This window comes from Littorina saxatilis, unplaced genomic scaffold, assembly GCF_037325665.1.
Source record: "Littorina saxatilis isolate snail1 unplaced genomic scaffold, US_GU_Lsax_2.0 scaffold_839, whole genome shotgun sequence".
Lineage (NCBI taxonomy): Eukaryota > Metazoa > Mollusca > Gastropoda > Littorinimorpha > Littorinidae > Littorina > Littorina saxatilis.
The window spans coordinates 26,241-40,000 of record NW_027128224.1 but is presented as its reverse complement, the minus strand read 5'-3'; the positions used below and the strand labels follow the sequence as shown (position 1 = coordinate 40,000).

The 13,760-nt window shown below is 41.4% G+C and overlaps 1 long non-coding RNA gene across 1 annotated transcript; it reads right to left on the bottom strand.

The window, feature by feature from the left end:
* Positions 1-11,524: 11,524 nt before the first annotated feature.
* LOC138956586 (uncharacterized) lies at positions 11,525-13,504 on the bottom strand. The gene is made up of 3 exons (XR_011452709.1): positions 13,175-13,504; positions 12,658-12,806; positions 11,525-11,619 (listed from the first exon to the last, which is right to left on the bottom strand). It is a non-coding gene; the product is annotated as an uncharacterized lncRNA (long non-coding RNA).
* Positions 13,505-13,760: the final 256 nt, after the last annotated feature.

Here is a 13,760-nt window from a genome sequence, read left to right as displayed (position 1 = left end):
ACGTAATAGTTATGCCAGTTATTCTGGACTGAAACGCGAGACATAATGTCAATGTGAAATAATTTGTTTGGACCGGTGGTGCATACTTCAACAAATGCTAATATTGTTGTATTTAGCAGACTACATCGTCATGCAACGCCCACGCTCACACACACGCTCACGCACACACACACACACATACACACACACACACACACACACACACACACACACGCACGCACCCACGCACACACACACACACCCACACACACACACACGCGCGCGCGCGCACGCACACACACACACACACACACACACACACACACACACGCACGCACACACACAAACACACACGCACACGCACAAACACAATCACACACACGCACACACACACACACACATACACACACACACTCACACACTCACACACACACACACCTACACACACACATACACACACACACACACACACACACACACACACACACACACACACACACACACATCTCTAATGTACCCAGATAATCATTACACGCTCTTTACAATCTTGTTCGAGTGTTTTGGGAACAAAAAGAAATAAATGATTATTACACAAACATCAATGTCAATACGCATATCTTTTCCTTACGTAAATAAGTGAGACGAACACTCCTTGAAAATTTACTTGAAGAACGTAATTTCTGAATATGGATTTTAACAAAGTGTCATCTTAACATTATTATTTTTCTTACATATATATATAGCATTTCTGAGTGCATTTCTGCAGATTACACAACTTTGGAAGAAGTGATACCTTCAGGGGACGCAATGGTGTCAGATGGCGTGTTTTAATCGTCGTGATTCGATCCCCGCCAGTGACTTGACAATGCAAACCTTTCTTTTTTGTTAGTCACTGTAGGCCACGCAGATTTGAAAACGAGAGATAAAAAGAGAGACAGACAAATAATACAAGATACAAGATACAAGATACAAGATATTTATTCACCAATTTTGCAAAAGGATTTCATCTTGGCACGGCACGGTAAAAATAAAATAAAAACCAACCAGACACATATGCAGACACACATCACCATGCATGCATACATACGTACATTACACTGTCATGCACACACAGACACAACTCACTCACACACACACACACACACACACACACACACACACACACACACACACACACACACACACACAATTATTTACATTCTCACACATAACCAGCCACATATCTACATCACAAATTCACATCGTCGCCTTGTAAACATAAAAACCATATCAGTTTAATAATTGTCAGTAAGTACTGGTGTCACATGACTGATGTGAACCAGTTGATTGGCTAATGGCGATGCGCTAAAACTGTTAGCGCACTCTTGGAGTGCGCTAACTTTTCCACAGAGCGTATTCTTGCGCCCTTTGCCTAAGCAAGACTGTGCTCTCATCCTCAGAATTAATTAATGACATGTAGCTTATATTCTCCACAATACCAAATGACCATAAATTCCCTGCTTCTCAATTAAAGCAGAAGTGGGTTTTTTTTCTGACAGATTGCATGTGCCTGTGCCAGTGCCAGTGATCTAAAAAATAGAAGCCGCTGTGTTTCATCTAATTTTCGCCGACTTGCATAGATTCTTCTCATATGCCGTGTTAGTGGCATGTAGCTTATCATCCACATTACCAAATGATGAGTTAGTATACAATTCCCAGCGGCGAACAGAAAACACAAGTGTTATTCCGATAACGTACCAGCTAGACAAGTTTGGAAGACTGACTCGATCGACTCTGTAGCAGACAACACAGAAATACGACTACATCAGTTCAGTAAATGAATGGTTTCAGAATTATTATTTCAAAGCAAGAACAATCGTAATCGAAAACGTGTAAGGTTCAGAACGTTCTTACCATATATAAGATTTATTAGCAGCCTGCCTCATGCGTACAGACTCAGTGCAGACTGCAGTCGTTCCATTGCCCAGGTTGGCAGGTAGCCTAGCAGACGACATTAACCCCGCTCAGCAAATTAACATGTTGGGCAAATGTGAACGAAAAAACGATGGGGATATAATACGTGTAGGGTTCAGAGCATTCTTACCGTTCATATTTAGTATCAGACTCCCCGATGAGTGAAGATTCAACACGAGAAATATGCCACATTTGTTTTGAAAATGTGCGAACCGTCGAGTCCCGCTTTGAGTCAATTCAAGGGGAGTCACTCCGCACAGTCAATCCGTCGAAGCTCGACTGGAGGTTTCGAATCGCAAATAATGAAGAGCCTTTCTCCGAGTTCAAATGAGGTCTCTCTGAAAGATCATCACTGTTCAGATTAACGCTACACTGGAATTTACCAACAGAAATTAAAATGCGTGTGACGAAAGCACGACACACTTGAGACACCCCACACAAAAGTAGATCTTTACTGTGCACGACCTGACCACACAGTTATGCCTATTCAAATGCACGTTGCAAAATGTGCATTTGGAATCTTCTTTTTTCTATGGCGGTACTGACAATATCGTTATTGAAACAATCCCAGTGCACTAAGGGATTTATAGAGCAAATCTCGAAAATAATTATTGAACTCAGCGCTATGCGCTTCGTTCAATAATGAATTTTCTCGATTTGCTCTATAAATCCCTTAGTGCACTGGGATGTCTCAATAACTTAAATAATAATATGGCAGATTTATAGAGCGTTTTACGTTCTCTAAGCGCTTGACAATGAAAACAAATATGAAAAAAAAACAACATACATATACATACAAAGCAAAGCAAAAAAGCATGTGCAGCAGCATTCAGCACACAAGTGAACAACGAAACACTACATCAATACAAGCTGCAAGCATACTAACACAGGCAAAACATTCAAACATTCAAACACCTGATCAAAAATGCACCATATTGAAATAAAATTAATCAAAATACTGTGTGAAGAAGTGTGTTTTAAGGTTTGATTTGAAGGAACAAAATGTTTGGCAGTGTCGGATAGAGTAAGGGAGAGAGTTCCACGCAACGGCAGCAAAGTGGGAGAAGGCTCTCTGGCCGTGCTGTTTGTGACTAAAAGAAGATAGACGGAATATTCTAGTGTCTACAGAGGAGCGGAGGGATCGTGATGGTGTGTAGAGTGGGAACAGGTCGGACAGGTAGGATGGGGCTGAGCCAGATATTATTTTTTAGTAGATACAGCAGCACTTACATTGTATTCTCAGCTCTACAGGGAGCCAATGAAGTTTCTTTAGCAAGGGGGAACAGGACTGGGACCGAGGGGCTTTGCAGACAAGCCGGGCTGCAGAATTTTGAACGCGCTGCAAAGGATGGATGACAGACTGAGGACAGCCAATGAGAACAGAATTTCCGTAGTCTAATCGAGAAAGAATGTAGGAGGAAACAAGGGTCTTGGTGGCATCTTCGGTAAGGTATGGGCGGATAGAACCTATTCTCTTAAGCTCGATGTAAGCGGACTGACAGACTTTCATAACATGGTGTTTCATGGAGAGATCGCTATCAAGAAAGATGCCAAGATCACGGACGGAGTCTGAGAATTCAATAGTGCTGCTGCCCAAAGTGATAGAAGGAGGGAGAGAGGAGGAGAAGGAGGATTTGGTGAAACGAATGGCTTCTGTTTTGTCACAGTTAAGTTTAATCGTGTTAGTGGACATCCAGAGTTCAACGTCAGCAATGCAAGACTGAAGGGAGGTAGTCATCTGGGCGTATTCTGAGGGAGTCGCTGAGTTCTGAAGCTGAGTGTCGTCAGCAAACATTTCGTGGGAAACGGAATGTCTGTCGACGAGGTCAGTCAGAGGGGAGGTGTACATGATGAACAGCACGGGCCCGAGCACAGAGCCCTGGGGAACGCCAAAACCGTCTGATCGACATGCAGGCAAACATACATTGGCAGAGATAAAAGATCAGAAAGGCGGATACAAAGAAAAAGGAATCAGAAGTATCTGTTTTGGGCTGAAAGTCGACAAAATGAGAAGTCGACAAAATGAGATGGCACACAAATATGGAAAACTGTACATACACAAATTATATAAGATACTTTTGTTTGTATAAACATTGTACTGGTTTGTATATGTAAGCATTGTAAAGCTATTGGATACATTAAAACGTATAATGAAATGTATGTAGAATGGATGTGCCTGGATTTCCATCTAACCGTGCGTCTGCCTGTAATAAGTAATCTATCTTTTGCTGTCATTATTAATATATCTCTTCCTCTCTCTCTTTATAACTCTCTCTCTCTCACTCACACACACACACACACACACACACACACACACACACACACACACACACACACACACACACACACACACACACATAATCTCTCTTACTCTCTTTCTCTCTTCCACAAACTGTCTTCCTCTCTCTCTCTCTCTCTCTCTCTCTTTTCTGTCTGTCTGTCTCTGTCTCTCTCTCTCTGTCCCTCTCCTTCTCTTTGTCTACCCCCTCTCTCTCTCTCTCTATCTCTCCCTTTCCCCTCTCTCTCTCTCTCTCTCATTCTCTCTTCTCCCTCTCACTCTCTCTCTCTCTTCCCCGTTCTCAGTTATAACACACTCAGCTTTGAAAACTTGTCCTTGAAAACTGCAAACAGTACACAATAGCCCCCCCCCCCCCACACACACACACAAACACACACACACACACACACACACACACACACACACACTCACACACACGCACATGTTCTTGCCTTATCCTCCTCTCAACAAACATTCAATTTGCACCACTGACATGTACGACAAGGAAACTGACACGTCCGATGGCAAGGGAGGCAACAGGAGTCAAGTGAGACGATGATATTGACAAGGACGTAATCAGTTTCACAACTCACGCAGGAATCTGCTGACAGAGTTCTCTTTCCCTTGGCAGTCTGGAGAGGGGCGATAAAACATGTAGGACAGGAGCTAGGGGATAAGCGAGAGGATGATGTGAAGAAGAAAATAAGACAAAGAGGAGGGGGGGGGGGGGGAGGCGGCAGAGGAGGAGTGGAAAACACGAATAAGAACTGGGAGAGGTGATCATTATTAAAACATGTAGGACAAGAGCTAGGGGATAAGCGAGAGGATGATGTGAAGAAGAAATAAGACAAAGAGGAGGAGGCGGCAGAGGAGGAGGAGTGGAAAAACACGAATAAGAACTGAGAGAGGTGATCATTATTAAAACATGTAGGACTAGACATAAGGGCTAGGGGCTAAGCGAAAGGATGATATGAAGAAGAAATACGAACAAAAAGGAAGAGGAGGGGGAGAGGGGGGGGAGAACAAGAAGGTTGTAGAACATGAAGGTCAAGAGCTAGGGCTACTCAGTCCCAAGCAAGAATGCGATGAAGTTTGTTTGTTTGTTTGTTTGTTTGTTTGCTTAACGCCCAGGGCCATATCAGGGCGGTGCTGCTTTGACATATAACGTGCGCCACACACAAGACAGAAGTCGCAGCACAGGCTTCATGTCTCACCCAGTCACATTATTCTGACACCGGACCAACCAGTCCTAGCACTAACCCCATAATGCCAGACGCCAGGCGGAGCAGCCACTAGATTGCCAATTTTAAAGTCTTAGGTATGACCCGGCCGGGGTGCGAAATTTTTTTTCACACGTCAGTTGCGGGCTTTCAATCCCGAAGGCTGGTTCCGAGAAACTACGAACGTAATCGGAAGTTCCGATGTTTACCAAGTCAAAGAGCCGAGTCGAACACTATCCTTGCATCATCCAGAGATACTGTACAGATCTCTGCGTCATCTTTGACTTTGCAAGCAGCTTCGGATATTTCAAAACAACGTTTTTGCCCCAAAAAAGATTGTGGGCTCTTTTGTTTTCCTCCTCAAGTTATTTTGGACGTTGAGCGTGGTTTGTCAGACCTATAGCGTTTCGGTTTTTAGTCAAGTTACAAAATGGCAGTCCAAGGCGAGGAGCGAAGGTGATCAATTCGGAAAGAATCTCCAATGATGTTTGCTAATGCGAGAGAATTGGGACGGGCGAACCATTGCATAGTAACCAGAGGTAAGTTTCCATGTTTCGTTTTATACTTAGAGTGGGTCTTTGCGAGTAAGTGTTGCAACATGTGTCACTCCGCTCACTGTCACTGACAGTCACTGAGTGTCAGTCTGACAACAACATTGGATGCATGTACCTGTACGTGTATGTATGTATCCTTGCTTTACGTCAGGTACGAAGATAGTTGCCCTGTACAGGGATTTCCTCATTAATGTGGAGAAGAAGAAGAGTACCACTGCCACGTTTTTGCAACCTCTTTTTGACCCAATTCGAGATGCAAGACTGTGAGAGAGTGGTTTTTTTTTTTTATAATTCAGGTTCAGGGATAATAATAAAATAATGAACACCTACTGACTTAGACTCCAAACCGCAAGCTCTTAGCCTTATTTCACCAGTATGGTGATCACTTCCTCCCGTATTGGAACCATTACTAATATACTAGAAGCGCATGACTTTCAGTGTGTATGTTTGATTAAAAAAAAATGCATTGCAGTAAACACTGTCACTGTCAGGATATAATTATCTCAATGAAACTGTGTGTCAAGTTCTATTATTATTTTCCTTTTTTGAGTATGCATAACATGTATTATATATTAATTTATTATGCATGTGTGTAGAGCACAGAGAGCGTAAAACTTTAAAAGAAAAATAATAATAGAACTTGACACACATGATTCCTATGATAATGTAGGACAGTGGCATTGATATCTTTCTAGAATAATATGTCGTTTTACATTCAGTGAAATTTTGACTGAATTAGTGAACTGAATGTATTCAAATATGGTGACAGACATGTATACAATGTAGACAAGTTAAAGTTGTATCAGTGATGTACATTTTTCTAGCAGCCTTTAGGACAATTGTCCTGAAGACTGAAAATCAATAGGACACAGTGTCCTGAGATTGCAATTTCAATAGGACAAAAACAAGACTCGTAAAACCGCATTTAAAAAGATTTTTCAGTTTAAATTCGTCCACCTTCCGCGACTGTCATGACTAGATACTCAAAGGATTGAATCACATTTCAAAGTTATTTGAACAGTTGTTGCTAATCCCTTTTCTTGCTTTGAAAAAACAACTTTCTCGCATATCTCTTGATTCTCCTTGTGTCCTGGTGCAGCAACAGCGTGTTTCCCATTGGTTTAAACGATTTATTGCTGAGTCAATGAATGCACTCGAGGCACCATATGGGTTCGGTTTTCTTTTTTTCTTCTTGATCCAACTTGAGGATAAATTAATTCAAAGAATCAGATCCCATATGGTGCCTCGTTCACTCAACAAACTGGTCACACGCAGTGCATACTTTCGCTTGGCAAAACCAAAACCAGCTTTCCTCACGCAGTGTTTACTTTCGCTTGGCAAAACCGAAACAAGCTTTCCTCTTGAAAATTGAACAGTCCGCATGTCCGCTTCATTGTCAAAAACGATCGGACCCTTGACCACTTCTTCTGTAGGTTAATCGGACCTGTGTCCTGCTGGGGTTAAAGCTATAGGTCCTGGGGAAATTGGATCGGTCGGAGACCGACTAAAATGTACATCACTGTTGTATGTGTGTACATCACTACATGTTCTGTAGCTTACAAGTTGTATGTGTGTACGTCACTACATGTTCTGTAGCTTACAAGTTACATTGAAAACAGCCTTGACTATAATGGAAATCCACTTAATCACTGTCTTTGGGGTTCCAACAAAAATCAGACGCAGTAGGGAGGGGGGGGGGGGGGGGGGGGGGGAGTCGGGGGATTTTATTTGAACTTGTCTACCAGGGAAAAAAAATGTTTAAGCTCTTGGCATTTATGTGGGTTTAGTGTGTGTATGTGTGTCAGTTACAAACAGTACACAACTTATTCCTTTATACTCATACTTAGACTTGTTCTTGTCGTTGTGTTTAAGATCCGTTCCTTTCTCATTCATTTGTCAGTAGTGACTGAAGATGACGAAGACCTGGCCAGTGAATGTGGATGAAAAGCAGTGCTATCCAAGTCCAGCTATGATCGATGGGGAAACTACAGCAACAGCCGCAGAGGATCACCGGACAAAAAGAACTGTTTCCCAGTATTGTAAATGTCCACTCAGTATTGGTTGTATTGAGCATTACAACTTGTTGCTATTGTACATTTTTGTCAATGTTTTAAAGGCCCGCTACGCCTCACAGGGCCGGACTAGGCTAAGAGGAGGGGTGGGGGGGGGGGGTTGCCAGTGGTGGTCCAGGGGGATGTTCCCCTTGGTGGGGTCAAGGGGCAGAGCCCCTATATTGTGGGGGTCAGGGGGCGAAGCCCCCTGAAGCTGATGGGTAGGTCATATTCTGAGATAGGAAAATGGTCGCTCCTTGCATGAAACGGCATAAAATAAACAATCATAAAAAATGTTCTAAATAAGTGAGGTGCATGTTTAGGCTGGGGGGGGGGGGGGGGGGTTGCGCAACCCCCATAACCCCCCCCTCCCTCCCCCGGTAGTCCGGCCCTGCCTCATTTAAAAAGTTGTCCTATCGTTTTGAACTGAGCGCTGTCATTGTCCCATAAGAACTCCATTCCTTTGGACGGTGCAATATTCTATATTTTTCTCTAAAGATACACATTTTCAAAAAGAGACCGAGCGCTGAACTGAAGTTGTGCAGTGCGGATCTTGCGTTTTTGGGAATTCCAAACCGTTTGTGATAATTATGAGCTGTTTGGGTACACCTGTCTGCAGCACATTCAAGTTAGGAGTACGGGAGACAACTCCAACTGACCATAAGTCTTGCGTCTGCTTTTGTTTTCAGTTCAAGACATTTTGACGAAGCGCATTGAATTATGCCACCGAAATAAAACTAAGGCCTGTCCACTTACAAAAACTGCTGGGTCAAAGTTCAGTAAATCTTACATTTTCTTAAAGGTACTGTCAAATCCAGGTGCACAGAGCCCCTGGGGCTTTTAGTCATACCTCAGGCAGCTATCCGTTAGAAGAACTACCAAGTTTCATTGACTTGCACCCAAAGAGTCAAGAACTGTGATTTTTTTACGAATTAATTTCGTACTGCGACCCGGCTGGTCTTAACCTATTTTTGGATCTAAATTTAGATCAGGTAGATCACAACATCATGCACAAAAAGACACGTCACTAGCAAACTATGTCAGACGTCATCATGAGTTTGTGTAAAACAAAATGGATGCCGGAATCACTCAGTTGAATCGAACTCCGACCAAACACCTTGTAATAACTAGGTTAATTTATGCACTCGCGTGAACAAGAAACTGTCGAGCTTCACAGATGTCGTCATTGGGTAGTTTTGGGTTTGTTTTACTACCATAGGAGGATTTTTGAACTGTAAATGCACTCAGCTGCAACAAAAACGCAAAACGAAGGCTGTGAGCTGCACTGTGCCTTTAAGGAAATGTGCGGCAGTAAAATTGAATTCGGAAAATACATGGAATAACCTGGTTTTCTGCATAAAAAAAAAAAAACAATTGTGAATACTTCTTCTGCGTTCGTGGGCTGAAACTCCCATGTACACTCGTGTTTTTGCATGAGTGGATTTTTACGTGTATGATCCTTTTTACCCCGCCATTTAGGCAGCCATACGCCGCTTTCTGAGAATTGTGAATACTGATCGACGTAGAGTGCCGTTGGAAACAGTCGTTACATTGGATTTCTAGGAAACTGTTTAACAGCGACATCATACATCAGAAATTCCTAATATTTGGCACAAAGATACACATGTATCAATCTACAATCATATAGAACAATTTTTGACAACAGACTACAGTTGAATTTTGATATCTTTTGTCATGAGGATGAACAAATTTCGTACTGCATATTCATTACAATAATTAATTTAAATTCAACTGTAGTTTTTAACAAAAAACACGTTCTTTATGATTGTAGATATAATACATGTGTATCCTTAAATATTATGAATTTCTAATGTATGATGTTGCTGTAAAACTGTTTTCTAGAAATCCCATATGGCGCTGTTAATGCTAGATTCCATAGCAACAGCAGTCTATATCCATCCACAATGTTTTCATTCATTTTAATAAGTCACTTCAAGAATTAACCAGAAAACCAAGTTATTCCTTGACTATTCTTCAAGTTTAAAGGCACAATGCAGCTCACAGCCTTAGTTTTGCGTTTTTGTTGCAGCTGAGTGCATTTACAGTTCAAAAATCCTCCTATGGTAGTAAAACAAACCCAAAACTACCCAACGACGACATCTGTGAAGCTCGACAGTTTCTTGTTCACGCGAGTGCATAAATTAACCTAGTTATTACGTGGTGTTTGGTCCGAGTTCGATTCAAGTGAGTGATTCCGGCCTCCATTTTGTTTTACACAAACTCATGATGATGTCTGACATAGTTTGCAGTGACGTGTCTTTTTGTGCATGATGTGGTGATCTACCTGATCTAAATTTAGATCCAAAAATAGGTCAAGACCAGCCTTGACAGAGTCCGAAATTAATTCGTAAAAAAATCGCAGTTCTTGACTCTTTGGGTGCAAGTCAATGAAACTTGGTAGTTCTAACGGATAGCTGCCTGAGGTATGACTAAAAGCCCCAGGGGATCCGTGCACCTGGATTTGACAAGTTCAGTACCTTTAAGTTTGGTAATTTTACTGCCGCACATTGCCTTAAGTCATAAATAAAGGGTTCCAGTAACATACCATTCTTCTTTATTGATTATGAACTTTGGAAGGTTAGATTTTGGAATCAGTTTTTTTTTAATATTTCCTTGATGTGTTGTAATAAGATCAACTGTCTGCTTGGACATATACTAAAGATCCACTACCTGGCTGCTGTCTACGGAAAATCGATTAATTCATAGACAAATATGCCTAACAGGGAAGCAGCTTGCCAGTTGACAGTACGTGTGTTTGTGTAGAGGTGTTCTTATTGCATGTTCAAGCCAGGACAGATGGTGACCTGAAACATTTACACATTACACATGTATGCAGGACTGCTACTTTAAGCTTAGGTGCAAGTGTGATGATATAATTATTTGTTTGACTGATTATGGGTATTAAAATAAAACTGCAAAAAGAATACTTACACTTGAGATCTGATTTTGTGCGTGTCTGTGTGTGCATGTGTGCGCATGAGGGTGTGTGTGGGCCATTTGACATACTTGCAGAAGAAACCAACAGAGGTAACTGATAAACTGCATTTATTAACACAAAGAGGTAAACAAAGTGAGTTCACACATTTCACAAAAGTAAGAAAAGGCAGTCTCACATGTGTGATAGTCTAGGAATACCAATGCATTCACAATATTTAGTACTCACATGAATGGCCCAAGAAAACTATAGGCTGAGAATGCAAGTTCTAATTTGGCACATTTGTACATGTAGCTGCATCCACTAGACATATATCCATCTTACAATAAAAAAAACTAGTGGTTAGGACATGGGCCTGAAAATCTCAAGGTCCTAGGTTCGAATCTCTGCAGAGGCATTTACTTTTTCTCCTTAGTTAAAATAAAAATGCTCAATCAAGAGAGAGCAACCGTAAAGTTACCAGCGTAAAAGTAAAGTGTTGAATGCAGCTGTAAAGGTCATGCCAGCAGTGGGGGTCAGTTCTGGTAGCTCTGTCAGCACAGAATGGACTGAATCTGATCATCATCCTCAGCAAAGCCAGGCACCACTCTGCAAGCTGCCTGCACGTCATATCTCGGCACCTCACTTCCTGGAAAATAAAGAAAATGTATTACTGAGCACATTCAGACTTTGCTGTGCGCTGATGGGGATATGTTTTTGGTATTGAGAAGAGGGTGTGTGGTGGGGGTGCCGGAAGGTAGGTAGGAAGTAATACATGTACTTGTTCTTCACACAATCAGTGGGATGGAGAATGGTGTGGGTGATACTGACAGTGACAACTATTAACTAAACTGTAAACATTGTTCTGTAATATTACAGGTGCCATCATTCCTTCCTGTGAAAACCATTTATTTATATACTTTCATCATTAAAATTAAAAAGAATCTTTCATCATTAAAATTAAAAAGACTTCCTCACAAGAACCTTTCTAACGACATGATATCTTGTTATGCTGCTGATGTGAGCGGTTTTTCTGGAATGTGATGGAAATTTACTATTTTTTTAATTGACAGCATGAGCCCTCATCCCACACACATTCCCTATTTAGCGTTGACACCTTACAGTTTTGTTGAGAAATGTGATGTGAAGTCATTCAGAAAATTCTAACACTGCGCAGGGGCAGTCAGGGTGTTGATACGTTTTACTATATTATATAACTCTTATTCCATGTAAAAAAATTTAAAAAAACTGGCCAGATCTGTGATTGTGAGCCAAGGAAAGGCCCGGGACTGACTGTATTTAAAATAATTCCAGTAATGAGTAAATCTTTCATTCTAGCTATTTCATGTTTTACATTCTTGCATCACAATAGTTCAAATCAATGTTCATACAAACAGCATAATGCACTTTATGAGTATAGGGTTGCAACAAACTTTAAGATGGGAAGGAGAGAGAAAATAAAGATATTTGTACCATTATGTATACAAAGTACATCATACCAATTAGTGAATTACCATGCACAGTATTACTATGCATCTTCAAATGTATGAATAATTTCATCTACAAAGTACTTGTAAATGTAATACAATTTACAAAGAACAAAAGACTGCTGAATGATCTACATCAGTACATGCATGTTTATAGCTACAGACTACCATCACCAATACCTTATAAATGTGTAACTTACTCTTCAGGGGTAGTCTGTAATGTAAAGCACCATGCCAAGTCATCCTGATACCTCTCCAGTACATGTATCCATGTTTAAAGGTAAACTGTTGGAACTGAAAGACAGGAGCTGTATGAATGATGCACATCACCTCTGGTTTCTCGGGAGGCCTGAAAAAAAACATAATATTAACATAACTATTAACATGTCTTGAAAATGAAATAAGTACTATTTCAACTTCACTATCAGAGCCAAATCACTCACTAATTCAGTAATTGTTTTGTTTATTCTTTTACAACCATAGTTCATACACTGATACAGCAACATTTGATTCTGTGCATATAGATTAAAGATCAAGCATTTTCTAAACTTGAGTAAAAAAAAATAAGAACACAACAAGCACACACTCTGTGACTCACAGTCACACCCAGTTACTCAGTAACACACACATGACATACACAACAGATGAATCTTGCTCAGTTCTACAAAGGCCACGTTTGCAATGGTCATGTCTTGGATTTTAAAAACAATAACTTACCTGCTGGTTGATCCAAACCGATGATTGACAATCAGTGAGAGGAAAATGTCCGAGGCTGAGGATACTGCCTGTGGTGGGAGGGCGTTCCATTCGCCAATGGTGGGAGGAAAGACTGACTGCTGTCTGTATGATGTTCTGCAGGCTGGGAGTTTATGAGCCTCAGCATGGATTGAGCGAGTGCTGAGTGCATTCTTTTCGCTCTATCCTATTAATTCACACATTGACCCTGCAGCAGTGACGATCATTTCTAGATTGCAATCGGCAAAGTTCGTAGCTCGGATTGCACTCATTCCAGCGCTACCGTGTACTGGGTCAGCGAGACACGAACGACAACTCAAAAAGCATCCGAACACATCGGAACTTCCGTTTACGTTCGTAGCTACTCGGAAATAGCCTTCGGGATTGAAAGCCCGCAACTGACGTGTGAAAAAAAATTTGGCCCGCGAAATTTTTTTCCACACGTCAGTTGCGGGCTTTCAATCCCGAAGGCTGGTTCCGAGTAACTACGAACGTAATCGGAAGTTCCGATGTTTACCAAGTCAAAGAGCGGCCGAGTCGAACACTCCTTGCGTCATCCAGGGAGATA